This window comes from Macaca mulatta, chromosome 19, assembly GCF_049350105.2.
Source record: "Macaca mulatta isolate MMU2019108-1 chromosome 19, T2T-MMU8v2.0, whole genome shotgun sequence".
In the NCBI taxonomy this organism is placed as follows: Eukaryota; Metazoa; Chordata; class Mammalia; order Primates; family Cercopithecidae; genus Macaca; species Macaca mulatta.
In genome coordinates this window covers 44,656,039-44,672,905 of record NC_133424.1, presented here as the reverse complement: position 1 = coordinate 44,672,905, position 16,867 = coordinate 44,656,039, and the positions used below count along the sequence as shown (strand labels likewise).

The 16,867-nt window shown below is 44.4% G+C and overlaps 2 pseudogenes across 2 annotated transcripts; both read left to right on the top strand.

Annotated features, from left to right (window-relative positions):
- The first annotated feature begins 11,911 nt into the window (after positions 1–11,911).
- On the top strand, positions 11,912–12,357 carry LOC114674047 (aldo-keto reductase family 1 member B1 pseudogene; annotated as a pseudogene). The gene has a single exon (XR_013410420.1). The product of XR_013410420.1 is annotated as an aldo-keto reductase family 1 member B1 pseudogene (transcript).
- A 150-nt stretch (positions 12,358–12,507) lies between these two features.
- On the top strand, positions 12,508–16,549 carry LOC144337374 (aldo-keto reductase family 1 member B1 pseudogene; annotated as a pseudogene). The gene has a single exon (XR_013410419.1). The product of XR_013410419.1 is annotated as an aldo-keto reductase family 1 member B1 pseudogene (transcript).
- The last annotated feature ends 318 nt before the right edge of the window (positions 16,550–16,867 follow it).

Here is a 16,867-nt window from a genome sequence, read left to right as displayed (position 1 = left end):
AATAAATAAAAATTAAAAGGGGTCACAAACGTGAACAATGGGCTAGGTGCGGTGGCTCAGGCCTGTAATCCCAGCACTTTGAGAGGCGGAAGCAGTTGGATCACTTCAGGTCAGGAATTAGAGACCAGCTTGAGCAACATGGAAAAACCCTGTCTCTACCAAAAATACCAAAGATTAGCCGGGTGTGGTGGCGCTGTGCCTGTGGTCCCAGCTACTCTGGAGACTGAGATGGGAGAATGGCTTGTGCCTGAGAGGCGGAGGTTACAGTGAGCTGAGACTGAGCCACTGCACTCCAGCCTGAGCCACAGGATGAGACCCTGTCTCCAAAAAAAAAAACAAGGAATAATGCTCACAGATCCACACTTGGGAGAGTAAGCGTCGTCAAAACAAGTGTGTTTCTTCACGTTGGCTCTCGTATTCTGAGCTGAAAAAGAAACTTCTTTTTTTTTTTCTTTTGAGACAGGGTCTTGCTATGTTGCCCCAGCTAGAGTGCAATGGCACCGTCACAGCTTGATCACAGCTCACTGCAGCCTCGACCTCCTGGTCTCAAGCCATGCTCCCACCTCAGCCTCCCAAGTAGATGGGATTATAGGCATGCACCATCACACCCAGCTAATTTTTAAAAAATGTTTTGTAGAGATGAGGTCTCACCATATTGTCCACTCTGGTCTCAAACTCCTGGGCTCAAGTGATCTTTCTGTCTCGGCCTCCCAGATTGCTGGGATTATGGGCATGAGTAACCAAGTCCTGCCTGAACTTGCTTTGATCAAGATTTTAGTGGTATTAAAATAGGATTGTGATTTATTGCTCACAAAATCATAATTTTACCCTGAATATTTCCTAATCACTTAAATGTACAAGGGGGCTGGGCGCAGTAGCTCACGCCTGTAATGCCAGCACTTTGGGAGGCCGAGGCGGGTGGATCACCTGAGGTCAGGAGTTTGAGACCACCCTGGACAACATGGTGAAACCCTGTCTCTACTAAAAATACAAAAATTAGCTGGACGTGGTGGCGGGTGCCTGTAATCCCAGCTACTCGGGAGGCTGAAGCAGAAGAATTGCTTGAACTTGGGAGGCAGAGGTTGGCAGTGAGCTGAGATCGTGCCACTGCACTCCAGCCTGGGTGACAGAGCAAGGCTCCATCTCAAAAAAAAAAAAAAAAAAAAAAAGGAAAAGAAAAAAAATGTGTAAGGGGAAAAAAAGAACTTGTATAGGTATATTCAGTTATCCTCTGGTTTGCAAACCGCTCTGCCAAGCTGTTCCAGCATTCTTTGTATCTGTGTCTGGGCAGGCCTTCTTACACACCCAGCAAGTCTAGTCAGTGCCCAGGACACTCAGGTATTTATTTCCTTTTCAGCTGGTAGCTGGTAGTTTTTTCTTCTACTCAGTTTACAAGTATGCATTTGGTGCCAACTATGCGCTAAGCCGTAGGCTAAGTGCTGGAGATTCAGCAATGAGCAAGACAAACACACAGTCTCTGCCCACATGGAACTTACACTCAGAGCCAGGCAGACAGGCATTTGGTAATCACACAGTTTTTCTTTCTGTCACCTAGGCTGGAGTGCAGTGGGATGAGTATGGCTCACTGCAGCTTCGACCTCCTGGGCTCAGGTGATCCTCCCACCTCAGCCTCCTAAGCAACTGGGACTACAAGGCATGTGCCACCATGCTTGGCTAAATTTTGTAATTTTTGTCGAGTTGGGGTTTCACCGTGTTACCCAGGCTGGTTTCAAACTCCTGGGGCAAGTGATGCACCCACCTCGGCCTTTCAAAGTGCTAGGATTTATAGGCATGAGATTATAGATATGAGAAATTTAAGGCTAAAGTGGCTGAAAGTAAAGTGGAGACCAACAAGATAGGCAGGGCCATGTGGACCCAAGAAGCATTCAGATTTTTACCTAAAAGATGGAAGCTTCAGAAAGATTTGCTCTCTCCATAAGGAAATGAGAGCCTGGTAAAGCCTTGGAGGTCTACTATGTAGCTTTTTTACAAGTCACAGGGATCCAAGCCATCACAGTAAAAGAAAAAGTTCCTGCATATCTCCGCCTTACTGGTAATCAGTATATATTCTACAAATCCAAAGAATGAGTAGCCTTTAGAGCACTGTGGGAAGTCCAGGTGAGAGGATCACTTGAGGCCAGGAGTTCAAGACCAGCTTGGGCAACATAGTGAGACCTCCCTCATCTCTATTTAATTAAAAAAAATTAAAATTAAAAAAAAAAAACCCCTCCAAAGGACTTGGGAAGTAGAATGTCCTGTTCATTGAATACTATAGCTACCTGACAGCCACTATGATTAACTATATTAGTTACCTAAGAGATATGAACTCTAGTGTCCACAGCTTCACCACTTACTAGATATGCAGCCTTGGCCAAATTGCTTAACCTCCCTGTCATTTGTAAATGGAGAAGACAACAGTGTCGCCCTTAGGATTAAAGAAAATAGTGTGTTAGGCCCCTAAAACAGTGCCTGCTTGGTACATAGTACGACCTCAAAAGTATTAGCTACATGGCCAGGTAGAGTGGCTCACTCCTGTAATCCCAGCACTTTGGGAGGCTGCAGCTGGAGTGCAATGGCATGATCATAGCTCACTGCAGCCTTGAACTCCTGGGCTTATGCAGTCCTCCCACCTCAGCCTCCCAAGTAGTTAGGAATACAGGCATGCATCACCACATCTGGTTTGTTTTGAAAATGTTTTTAGAGGTGGCATCTCACTATGTTTTCCCGGCCAGTCTCGAACTCCTGGGCTTATGATTCTCCCACCTTGGTCTCCCAAAATACCGGGTGTGATGGGTGGCATGTGCCTATGGTCCCAGCTGTTCAGGAGGCTGAGGTGGGAGGATCACATGAGCCCAGGAGGCAGAGATTGCAGTGAGCCTAGATCGGCCTGGGAAACCAAGCGAGACTCTGTCTCAAAAAAAAAAAGTGTTAGCTGTTATTACCACAATGCTCATACATGAATTATAAACAAATTGCATCCATAGAATCATAGTAGACTAAAACACACTGCAAAATGAGGCCAAGCTGTACTTATACTGCTTTGTTGATTCAGGGACTAAACACACATAATATTGAAGGTCCTGATGTTGACCCTATGTTGTATCCTAAAAGGTATTTTTTTCAAGAGCAGTTCCTTAGTTACCACACCTTATTTCATTTGTTTCCACAAGGTAGAGTGGAGGAACAATTTAGTAATTTGAATTTTTTGTATTTGAAAGCCAGATCAATAGAAGTTTACTATGCACACTGAAATAAATTAATGTATATTTGGAAAGTTTCTGAAAAACTAATGAGCCAAATTAACCACCTTTGACAGGAGATATGGACTGTATCTGTAATATTTGAGAGCCGGGAAAATGTCCGTCAGAGATTTGAGTTTTAGTTAATGTCTTGCAGTATGTTGGTGATAATATGATTATCAATCATTCTGCATTGGTTAAGGCTCTTTGGTTGGAAATAAGTGAAAACCATCCCTGACTAGCCTAAGCATTAAACAAGGCCTTGGTGAAAGATGCTAGGCCGCTCCGTGAAATACCCAGGTCATGTTAGAACCAAGAACAGATGTCTATCTGTCTCTCTCTCTCTCTCTCTCTCTTTCTGTGTGTGTGTGTGTGTGTGTGTGTGTGTGTGTATGTGTCTTCCTATTGGTTTCATTATGCTTTCTGCTGGCACGTAAACCTTCACATGGCCAATGACAGTCTCAATGTTCACAGCTTCAGTCCCTAAAGAAAGGCCAACTCTCATTTTAAGTTCATGTTCCAACAGTCCTAGGTGAGGACTCTCGGATTGGCACAGCTGGGTCACGTGCTCATCTAGGAATGATCAAGTGTTAAAAGCAGGTCATGATGGATGAACATGGCTGCTCTGGAGAGGGTGGCAGGGGCTGATCTCAGAGGAAAAAGAAGTAGTGGGCAGACAAACCCATCAATATGCACTTCAAGTGGCAGATCGCACTGTGGTTGCTCTGATGGAAGCCTTACTCACCCTGGCTGACTAATCTGTTCTTTCTTGTGTGATATGATCCCCATGCTTGAGGGCAAAATGTAAACCTCCAGTTTTATCTCTGGAAGCACTGTTTGAAATCATAACAGCTGTGATGCTAAATGGCTGTCTTAGGACATCCCCACATCTCATAAGCGAGTCCTGTGGATGACAGCAAAAAATCTGACATGGTCTAAGCTTGAGCAGTTGGCAAGTACTGTGAATGTCCATTCTGAAGCACTTTTCAGTTTGTCAGATTTCATTATCCCATGAGTTGAGACACGTCATCTGTTTTAAGGATAAGTACATGTCGTCTCTGTACACAAAGATATGTGAGCACATGCAAATAGTTAAATAACACCTGCATACATGAGGAGGGCCGTATGCATCTATGCACACACAGATAGGTGCCTGTCATCTTTGCACATAAGGAGAGATATGTGCCATCTGGGATCACTTGAGGCCAGGAATTCGAGACCAACCTGGGCAACATGGCGAAACCCTATCTCTACTAAAAAGACAAAAATTAGCCCAGCATGGTGACGCACGCCTGTATTCCCAGCTACTCGGGAGGCTGAGGCAGGGGAATGGCGTGAACCCGCAAGGCAGAGGTTGCAGTGAGCCGAGATTGCGCCATTGCACTCCAGCCTGGGTGACAGAGCGAGACTCCTCCCAAAAAAAAAAAAAAAAAAATGGTGTTTGTGAGGTATGTGTGTGACACCAGTCTTTATCAAGTCAGCGCGATGGGCTTTGGAGACAGAACAGAGGGGTGTTGGCTAGCATTCAACCCAGCTCAACCTCCAGTCCTCATCTAGGGAGGATTGACAGTAAATATTTCATAAAGTTGTTATGAGGATTAAGTAAACCAGCATGAAAAGGAGCTAGCATAGTGCCTGGCATATAGGAGGCACAAAATAAGTGTTTTCTAGTGTGTCCATCCAATAATAATTTGCTACGTAGGAGTGTGTTTTTGGTTTCCAATACCATTCTCCAATAACAGGAGCCGGCCCCTTACAGAAGTGGCTGATTCTAGGGCTGGGGCAGGAAATATACAAGGTGAGCCTGGAACATCTTGCAGTGCCAGAAAGTAAGGAAGTCCTCAGAAAGTCAAGCAATTGAGGAGCTTGTGTCTCAGTCAGCTGAGGTTGCCATCACAAAATACCATAGACTTGAGGGTGTAAACAACACAACTTTGTTTCTCATGGTCTGGAGGCTGGGAAGTCCAAGATCAAGGTGCTGGCGAGGTAAATTTTACCCTGAAGCCTCTTCTCTTGGCTTGGAGGTAGCTGCAGTCTCCCCATGTGCTCACATGATCTCTTCTTTGTGCACTTGCTGGGGAGTCGGTGTGGGGAGAGACCGAGATCTCCAGCGTGTCTTCATATAAGGGTATTAATCCCATCCCGAGTGCCTCACCCCATGACCTCATCTAAACCCTGGTTACCTCCCAAAGATGCCATCTCCAAATACCATCACATGTGGGGCTTCAACATATGAATTTGGGGAGACATAAACATTCCATCCATAAGACTATATCAAAGGGCCACAGAAGCCAAATGAAAGTGCCCCCACTGCCCAAAGCTGGAACTATTTGAGTGGCAAAACAAATAACGTAGTATTGGATTATAACCAGTATGAGATGAATATCCATGAGTCCCTACAGATTTTAATAAATGATGGAATAAATGGCAGAGAAGAGGGAAATCTGCCACGCAGAACTCCGGATAAATGACAGTCTGCCCTCAGGCTAGAGAGCTATACTCCCTGATTCTTAATTGTGGGCTACACATAGTGACTTCCTTTCGAAGCGTAGAATATGGAGGAGAAGAAAGAGTAACTTTATGGTAGAGAAACCTGACAAAGACTAGCAGGTGACCGAAGTCCACATCAGCAGTCATAAACCGTGTTGATAGCAAGTATCCTTGATAAGATGAAAATGGCCCTTTACCCTTTGGTCTTCCTCCTGAGAACTCATAACCCCAGTCTAAGAAAAACACCAAATTCCAATAGAGCAGCATTTTGTAAAATACCTACCTAAGACTCCTCAAAACTGTCAAGGTCATCAAAACAAGGAAAGTCAAAGTATCACAATCTAGAGCAGCAGTCCCCAACCTTTTTGGCACCAGGGACCAATTTCATAGAAGACAGTTTTTCCATGGATGGGAGGCAGCAGGAGAGGAGAGATCATTTCGGGATGCAGCTGTCCTACCTCAGATCATCAGGCATTAGAGTCTCATCAGGAGCATGCAACCGAGATCCCTCGCATGCACAGTTCACAATAGGGTTCGCGCTCCTGTGAGATTCTAATGCTGCTGCTGATAAGACAGGAGGCAGAGCCCAGGCAGTAATACTTGCTTACCCGCCACTCACCTCCTCCTGGGTAGCCCAGTTCCAAACAGGTCTGTGGCTCAGGAAATAGGGACACCTGGTCTAGAGGATCCTAAGGAGACATGATGACTAAATGTGATGTGGTATCCTAGATGGGATCCTGGAACAGAAAGAGGATATTAGAAACTAAGGAAATCCAGATTTAAAGTGTGGGCAACATTTAATAATGGATTTCAGTTAATGATAACGTATCAATATATCTTCATTAACTATAACAAATATATGAATGTAAGGTGTGAGTAATAGGTGAAACTGAGAAATCTACACTGCCTTCCCAATTTTTTATAAATCTTAAGTTGTTTGAGTCATGCACAGTGTCTGTAATCCCAGCACTTTGGGAGGCTGACGCGGGAGGACTGCTTGAGGTCAAGAGTTTGAGACCAGCCTGGCCAACATAGTGGGGCCCCATCTCTACAAAAAAAAAAATTAAAAATTAGCCAAGCATGGTGGCATGTGCCTGTGGTCCCAGCTACTTGGAAGGCTGAGGCGGGAGGACGGCTTGAGCCTGGAAGGTCGAGGCTGCAGTGAGCTGCGATTGTGCCATCACACTCCAGCCTGGGCAACAGACCGAGACCTTGTCTCTTACAATAATTAATTAAAAATAAAATAGTTCTGAGAAAATTTTTTTAAGTATTTGGGATGCATTGTAGTCTTAACATTAACCCAAAACAGTACTGTTTTAAAACATTAACAACCCAGACCAGATTTTAGCCAAGTGGGTAAAGAAGAACGCAGCGGAAGAGCCTCCGGCTCCACTCCATCCCTCAGTCCACGAGTGGTGACTGTGCTTCTGCTAGGCAAACCCAAATCATGCAGAGAAATGGAGCAGAGAGGGAGAGTAGATCTACAGGAGCTCCTCCAGGAGGAGAGAGGGGTAGAAAGAAGGAAGGAGAGGTGGAGGGGTCCACTTTGAGACTGTAGGGTGACGGAGAAGCCCAGGACACCATCTTTGGGCCTAGTGGGGGAAGCCCCATCCTCAGCTGAAAATCCAGACACCAGGTCAACCCCTGGAAGTCACAAGACTGAGCTGAGAAGGAAATGAAAAGCTTTCCCAGACAGAGGGACATGGTTGTCCCTGGCACTCATTCTCCCATTCTCTTTCATCTGTCTCAGTCAATAGATGTTGATTGAATTCCTGCTCTGAGCCAGGCCCTGTCCCAAGTTCTGGGAGTTCTGTGAGGACCAAGCCAAGGGGCTGGGGAGGGGGGCAGTGGGGAGCTGGTGCCCAACAGATGAGACAGGGCTGAGGAGACACAGCCAGGCTGGGTGGGCTTGTGGTCTAGAATCCCTGTGCTTAGCGTCAGGAATCTGCGTCCACTCCTAGGCTGCCGTGACTGCTCCTTTTTCATCTTATTTTTCGTTTAGATTCCCACGGTAATAATCAGTTCTTGTGTCAGCCTCAACTGGGATTCATATTGACTTGGGTCTGGCAGGTGGAGTCACCAGTCTATTTGCATAAATGTTGGGGTTTTGTCTGGAAGAGGAAGGTGGGGTTGTTGTTTCCCTTTGCAGAGGTTTCTGGGGGGAAACTGAGGTGCAGAAGAAACTGGGATTTGGGGAGAGACAAGTGCTGTTTTGTAGTCCTTACGAAGAGAGTGACTTTCCCCCCACCTCCGTGAATGATCCCCTGTGCCTTTGGCCAAGTGGGAACTGGAGTGAACACAGAAACCACTTTGATGCCTCTAGGAAGTGATTCTTGTAAAAACCAGGAATCAGTGCCCTTGGCATAGGGGTATCAACTTTGTGAAGAAGGAGCTAAAGCGGAGGCTCCACTGAGGCCCTCAGGAGACTTTGGGGGCCTTGGATATGAATGGCCTGGGTACATTACGGGGAGGTGCCCAGGAACTCACTAAGGCCGGGCACCCTTAGAAACACTTTGTGGTGGAGGTCGGAGCATTTGTTCTTTTACAGTGAAAAGGATCCAACTGCACCCATAGGTGGGAAGCTCTGGGCCAACGTGAGAGCCGAAAGAGCAAATGAAACATTGCAGCTTAATCTCTGTTAGAACGATGGATGAAACTAAAAGTCACAGCAGCCAGAATGGCTTGTGAGATCAGAGGGTGTCTAGGGCAGAGGGAAGTGGGAGAGGGAAGGAGTAAGATTCTTCCTTCTAGGGCGAGGGAGGTGGAGGATGACCAAGAAAAGCTGGAAATGCCCACCTCATTCTGATGTGCCATCTGGTAGGCCATTTCCTCCCAATGCCATGTACCCAAATCCTTCCCATTCCCCAAACTGCAGTCTCAGTCCTGGCCTGTGCATATAATTTGTTCTTATGGAGAAGATTCTCTCTCTCTCTCTCTCTCTCTCTCTCTCTCTCTCTCTCTCTCTCTCTCTCTGTGTGTGTGTGTGTGTGTGTGTGTGTGTGTGTGTGTGTGCATGCTTTAGAGACAGGGTCTTGCTCTGTCACTCAGGCTGGAGTGCAGTGACACCATCATGGCCTGCTACTACAGCCTTGACCTCCTGGGCTTACGAGTTAAGAAAGCCCCCTGTTTCAGTCTCCCTAGTAGCTGAGGCTACAGTTGTGGACCACCATGCCTGGCTAATTTTTCAATTTTTTGTAAAGACAGGGTCTCACTATGTTGCCAGGCTGGTCCTGAATTCCTAGGCTCAAGTGATCCTCCCACCTAAGCCCCGTAAAGTGCTGGGATTACAGGCGTGAGCCACTGCACTTGGCAAGACTCTGTTGTATATACATATTACTGTGCTATGTACCTATGAGACTTTAGAAAACACAGCCGGGGAAATGGGTCCCTCCAACCTGAATGTGGGATCTAGGAGGCACACAATGACCTCTGCTACAATCCACCTCTTGCGTCACTCAGATCCACTTCTTACTTATACTTAGTAAGTTAATCCCATCAGTGAACAGCTTCTCTGGGATTCTGGGTGGCCTCCTTTCCTGGAGAAGCCTGCAAGAGGACAGCTAGTGGGATGAAGGATGAACGGCAGCCCCTACTGCTACAGCTGACCTCAAAGCTATAGCTGGTTTTCATCATCTGCCTCCCCTACTACCCATTCTAGATTCCCTCACCCTTGGCTAGCACACCTCTCCTGGTCTAAGTAGTTCACCTGTGGGGTGACCCACACCTTTATCTCTGAGAAATGTGCATGCTTTGTTACCATGTCCTTCTCAAGCCTTGGCTGCTGCACCTGTTCATTTACCATCAAAATTGGGCAGGAGATCATATCTGTAAAAGAAGTAGAGGAAGAATAAACCAGAGGCTAATGAGATGGTTACCTACAAGAGGTATATGAGAACTGGTAGAAACAGTGGGAGAGTTGCCAGATGTGGTGGCTCACATCTGTAATCCCAGCACTTTGGGAGGCCAAGGCAAGAGGATCACTTGAGGCCAGGAGTTTGAGACCAGCCTGGCCAACATAGCAAGACCTTGTCTCTACGAAACATATTTAAAAATTAGCTGGATGCGGTGGTGCACCTGGAAGACACCATCTTAATCAAGTGATCACAGTTCAAATCCCCAGCAATAAAACACGGAGACGTCCCAGACCCCCTGCTGCAGTGTACCAAGAAGTGCACAGTCTCACCCCCATGGCATTCTTACCAAATACACAGTCTCAATCTGATCATGAGGAAATATCGTAGAAACTCAAGCTGAGGAACATTCTATGAAATAACTGCCAGGACTGTTCAAAAATATCGTCATGAAAAATGAAGAAAGGCTGAGAAACTGCTCCATAGTGGAGGAGATGAAGGGGACATGACAAGAATGCTCCATAGGCTGCTAGAATGGATTCTGGAACAGAAAGGACATCAGTGGGAAAATGAGAAAATCAGACTGGATCTGTAAGTCTGTTAATAGTATTATGTCAATGTTATTTTCCTTAATTTTTTGTTTGTCTTTTTTTTTCTTTGGTGGGTTTGGGTTTTTTGGTTCTGTTTGTTTGTTTGTTTGAGTCAGGGTCCTGCTCTATTGCCCAGGCTGGAGTGCAGTGGGGCAATCGTGGCTCTCCTGGGCTCAAGTGATCCTTCCACCTCAACCACCCAAGTAGCTTGGGCTACAGGCAAGTGCCACCACACCTGGCTAATTTAAAAAATTTTTATAGATACGGGGTTTTGCTATGTTGCCCAGGCTGGTCTCAAATTCCCAGGCTCAAACAGTCCTCCTGCCTCAGCCTTCCAAAGTGCCGGGATTATGGGTATGAGCCACTGCACCTGGCCAATGTTATTTTCCTGCTTTTGATCATTGTTCCATGGTCAGATCAGCTTTTGCTGGGAGTGGGAAATGGAAGTATCCTTGTGCTGAAGAGACAGGCACGCCCCCCACCTCACCACACTGTACTAGGCAGGGTTATACATAGCACTGGTTACCATGGCAGAGAACAGGAGATAAGTCTTCCAAGACACACAAGACAATATGAAACAATTCTCTGATGAGCACCCAACCCCTGCCCCAAGGTTCTCACAGAGATTAGCAAGCAAGTTGCTCCCCCATGAGACAGGAATCTGCCACAAGGAGGTTACTTAATCTTGACTTCAGAGTCAAAAAAGATACATGAAACAATTGATAGAGTTGATTGCATAAGTACTCAAATCTTCTGGGTAGAAAAATACACCATAAATAAAATTAGCCACAAATGGGAAAGGAGAAATATTTGCAACCTATACCAAAGTATGAATAGCCTTATTATACAAGAAACTCTTAAAAACCAAAAATCAAAAGATGAACACAATTTTTAAAAGGGCAAAAGACATGAGCAAACATTTCACAAAGAAATACCAATGGTCTGAGACGAAAAAATACGATCTCATCACACAAATGCAAATTAAATCAATGAGATAGCGTATTTTATCTATCTGATTATAAATCATCAAAAAAAGTGTTAACACCTGGTGTGAGAGAGAAGGTAAGGAAACTGGCACTTCCATATATGGTCATAAGTAATTTGATAAAATCTTCCTGGAAGGCCACTTGACAATTTGCAATAAAAACCCTCAAAATGTGCATACCTTTTGACCTAGCCATTCCAATTCAGTCATTTATTCTAAGAAAATTATTATACATGCAAAGATATAAGGAAGTGAATTATATTGTTGCTTACAATAGCAGAATGAGAGGTTCTATCTAAATGTCCAAGTGAAGGAACCCCAGACAACGCTGACCAAATCCTCAAAATCAACAAGAAGAAATGAAGAGATGTTTGAAAGAAAAGATTTGCCTACGGTGGGTAATTGCCTTAAAGTGAAAGGATTATGGCGGAGTCTATTACTGAATTTTTTTTTTGTTTTTTTTATCCCTTGAGGAAATCATGACTAAATGTCTTGTTGGATGGATTACACTGTAATTTGACCATTAGTGCATAAAACTCTATCCACCCCCACCTGATCTCAGGTATGGATGAAAAATGTTCTCCTCTGGCTGTCTGTTACTTGAACAAAAGCAAGATTAATTACTTGTGTTCCTTCTTTCAGAAAGAGATACACACTTAGCTTTGAATGAAATATACATATGTTTCTAGTTGCCAGCTCTTAAGTAATTCTGAAGTAATTCTTAAGTTAAAAGCATAAAAGGTTTTAAGTTAAAACCATCTTAAGTTAAAAGTTTTAAGTTAAATACATTGATCTTCAGATCAATTTTATTAGATGCACTCTTCTATACAAATTAAATTGATACCAAATCTTACATAGAATTTTCTTGTTTTTAATAAGGACTGATGACAGTTCCAGGCAGGGGTCTGGGGAGCGCAGCAGCCATGGCCAGCCACCTTGTGCTCAACAATGGCGCCAAGATGCGCATCCTGGGGCTGGGCATCTGGAAGTCCCCTCCAGGCCAGGTGACTGAGGCCGTGAAGGTGGCCATCAGCATCGGGTACCACCACATTGACTGTGCCCACGTGTACCAGAATGAGAATGAGGTGGGGGTGGCCATTCAGGAGAAGCTCAGGGAGCAGGTGAAGCGCGAGGAGCGCTTCATCATTAGTAAGCTGTGGTGCACGTACCATGGGAAGGGTCTGGCGAAAGGAGCCTGCTAGAAGACCCTCAGCGGCCTGAAGCTGGACTACCTGTACCTCTACCTTATTCACTGGCTGACTGACTTTAAGCCTGGGAAGGAATTTTTCCCATTGGATGAGTCGGGCAATGTGGTTCCCGGTGACACCAACATTCTGGACACATGGGCGGCCATGGAAGAGCTGGTAGATGAAGGGCTGGTGAAAGCTATTGGCATCTCCAACTTCAACCATCTCCAGGTGGAGAGGCTCTTAAACAAACCTGGCTTAAAGTATAAGCCTGTAGTTAACCAGATTGAGTGCCACCTGTACCTCACTCAGAAGAAGTTAATCCAGTACTGCCAGTCCAAAGGCATCGTGGTGACCGCCTACAGCCCCCTCGGCACTCCCGACAGGCCCTGGGACAACCCTGAGGAAGCTTCCCTCCTGGGGGATCCCAGGATCAAGGCGATTGCAGCCAACCACATTAAAAAAAAAAAAAAAAAAACAGCCCAGGTCCTGATCCGGTTCCCCATGCAGAGGAATTTGGTGGTGATCCCCAAGTCTGTGACACCAGAACTCATTGCTGACAACTTTAAGGTCTTTGACTTTGAACCGAGCAGCCAGGATATGACCGCCTTACTCAGCTACAACAGGAACTGGAGGGTCTGTGCCTTGGTGAGGTGTGCCTCCTACAAGGATTACCCCTTCCATGGAGAGTTTTGAAGCTGTGGATGCCTGCTCGTCCCTAAGTGACCTATACCTGTGTTTCCTGCCTCATTTTTTTTCCTTGCAAATGTAGTATGGCCTGTGTCACTCAGCAGTGGGATAGCAACCTGTAGAGTGGCCAGCGAGGGCGTGTCTAGCTTGATGTTGGATCTGAAGAGCCCTGTCAGAGTAGGAGTCTCTTCCAGTTTGTTTTGTCCTCCTTTTTGCCCCTCTGGGGAAAGTACAACCTGAATACCCTTTTCTGACCAAAGAGAAGCAAAATCTACCAGGTCAAAATAGTGCCACTAACAGTTGAGTTTTGGCTGCTTGGAACTGTAATCCTTTCAGCAAGACTTCTCTTTGCCTCAGATAAAAAGTATTTTTGTGGAAAAAAAATAAGGACCGACACAGTGAAGTATATGTTAAAATATAAAACATGTTTTAAAAAAGAGCTTCTTATTACAAAAAGTGTGAACAACTTTATGATAGTAACAAAAGCTTCTATTTAAAAAAGCCCTTTGTATTTATAGAAAGCATATATTTACATGTATTCTTTGTAATACTATATTTGAATGTTGTGGACTCAGAAACTTGCAAAAAATCCAAAATTACAAATACCATAGAAAATCATCATAAAAAGTTGCAGACAGGTTAAAAAGTCGCAGACAGGTAAAAATATGATGTTCATGGATGTTCACAGGTCAACAGATAAAATATAGTATATACACACAATAGAATACTGTGCAACCTTAAAAAGGAAGGAGATCCCATCACATGCCACAACCTGGATAAACCTTGAGTAAAATAAGCCAGACATAAAAGGACAAATACCAAACAATTTCAGTATAGGAGGTATTAACATAGTCAAATTCATAGAGGCAGTAGAATGGTGGTTACCAGGGTCTGGGACAGGAGAGAAATGGGGAATCGTTTAGTGGGTACAGAGTTTCAGTTCTGCAAGATGAAAAGGTTCTGGAGTTCTGCTTGACAACAATATAAATACACTTAACACTACTGAACTGTATACTTAAAAATAGCTAAGATGGTACATCTTATGGTATGTGTTTTTACCGCTATCAGATGAATGAATGAGTGAATAGCTTTAGTTAAAAAAAAAAAAAAGTTACAGGTGACGCTGAGTTCTGTGGCTAATAGAGGAGCTATTCGTTCATTCATTTCTGATAGCCATAATCCATCTTCTGTGTGATAGGCACTTTGCTAAATGTTGGAGTTAAATGATAATTAAGAAATGATCCCATTTGTCTAAGTGTTTTCCATCTAGTTGGAGAGAGAGAGAAGTAACAGTGTAAGAAATGTTCCACGTAGTGGGAATAAGTACTGGGTGCTGGGAAAATACAAAGTGGGGCTGTTTCATGTGGTCTTGGAGTGGGGAAAGGAGTGGTAGGGTGGTCACTCGCGTCTTCTTGCTGGAGTACTGAAGGTGAGTAGCAGCTAACCAGGCAAACATGCGGAATGAAAGACCAGGTGAAGGCATAGTGAGGACACCAGAGGCAGGGAAAGGCTTGGTGTGACCAGGGTTTGGGATTGGAAAGGTCTCACGAGATTGAGGAGAGTGGAGGCAGAGGCCTTGTCAAGGAGTTTGGATCTTGAGATCAATAAGAAGTCATGAAAGCTTTAAGGAGGGGAATCATATATCCAAATTTGCATCTTAAAAGGATTATTCTGGCTTCTATGGTGAGAAACAGTTTGGAGGAGAGCAAGACTGGAGACAGGAATATTAGTAAAGAATTAACAGTAAGGAATTGACCGGCGGCCCTTTAAGTAGGCTGAGAAATGAATGAGAGAAGAAACAATGAGTTAGACAACTTTTTGTAGAAGTGTAGCTTTGAACAAGAGGAGATAGCAAGATGGCTGCAGGAGAATCTGGAGCCTGAAGTTGTGTGTGTGAACGTGTGTGTTCGAGTGGGAGGGACAGGCATGTTTAAACACAGACAGGGAGGACAGAGTCAAGCTGTATCCTAAGGGCATGGGAGGAAACCAGATCTCACTCAATAGAGCTTACTTTAGGTTGGGAGGAAGAGAGAGGGCAGGACTCCACTCTTATTTTAATAATAGGGAAAGAAACAGATGGATTTAAGTGTAAGTTTGTAGGTTTGCCATTAGAAAGTTAAGGGGTTTCTATATCATGGGATTTGCTCTGTAAAACAGAAGGAAAGCTCATCCTGGAGGAGGAAATGGAGAGATGGTGGTTTACAGAGAGAGTTAAGTGTGAAGTGAGAGCTAAAAAGAATAGTAGAAAGAATGAGCTGACCCTGGGCCAGTCATGGTGACTCACACCTATAATGCCAGCACTTTGGGAGGCTGAGGCGGGCAGATCACTTGAGGTCAGGAGTTTGAGACCAGCCTGGCCAACTTGGTGAAACCCTGTCTCTACTAAAATTACAAAATTTATCCCGGTGTGGTGGCAGGCACCTGTAATCCCAGCTACTTGGGAGGCTGAGGCAGGAGAATCACTTGAACCCAGGAGGCAGAGTTTGCAGTGAGCAGAGATCATGCCACTGCACTCCAACCTGGGCAACAAAGTGAGACTCCCTCAAAAAAAAAAAAAAAAAAAAAAAAGAGCCGACCCCAAAAAAGTGAGACTTCAGGGCAGCATGGGGCTGGAGATAGAATTCTGTCCAGCATATTTGTGTGGTTGTTTCTAGGAACTCTACCATCAAAGATATTTCCGGAATCTGACTTATGAGCTTTGCCTGGTCTAGGCCAGTGCATCTAGATTTGAAAGGCTTGGGGAAAAAAACTATGAAGAGACACTGTTCTAGCACAACTCTAAATATAGTAGTAAGTGATAATTATTAAAAGAATGTGATATTGGCCCAAGAGTTGACAAATAAACCAGTGGAACAGAACAGACAGCCCCAAAGCACAGACAGTTACATGTGGTAATGTACAGGATAAAAATCTGGCCCTTTAAATTACTGGGGGAAGAAAGGCTTAGTCAATAAATGGTAAAGCGACAATTTGCTGTTGTTAGACACCTGCTATGCACTGTGCATGAAAATAAGGTCTGAATGAAAATTAAGATCTAAGTATTTAAAAAGCCCTTTTTATATCATTACAGGGAAATATTTTTATAAACTTGGGTTAGAGAAAGTTGTAGTAATTATTTCATGAGACGTAGGAACCAAAAAAGAACAATCAACATATTTGACCACCTAAAATTAAAAAGTAGGCCAGGTGCGGTGGCTCCTGCCTGTAATCCCAGCACTCTGGGAGGCCAAGGCAGGCAGATCACTCAAGCCCAGGAGTTCAAGACCAGCCTGGCCAAAATAGTAAAACCCTGTCTATACAAAAAATACAAAACTTAGCCAGGGATAGTGGCGTGTGCCTATAGTCCCAGCTACTCGGAAGTCTGGGGTGGGAGGATCACCTGACCCTGGGGAGGTCGAGGCTGTAGTGAGTGGTAATCACACCAATGCATTCCAGCCAGAGACAGAGTGAGACCCAGTCTCAAAATAAAATAAAATAAAATAAAAATAATAAATAAACTCTGTGTGACCAAAAAAAAGAGTTTTTGTTGTTTTTTTTTATTACACTCTACAGCTATTTTTTTTAAAAAAGTAGAGGTCTAAGTTAAAGGGTTAAAGAATAAACTACCAAGTGCGAGAAAACATTTGTAACATCTGTAACAGGTACAGGGTTACTATTAATATATGAGCTTCTACACACCGAGTTGACCACTCTGCGTCTGTCTCCTTAATTATAAATTAAGTGGCCATATATGTGTGGATTTATTTCTAGACTCTCTGTTCTGTTACAATGGTCCGTCTACACTAGTGCTAATATCACACTCTTTTATGATAACATAATCATATGCTATGGTAAA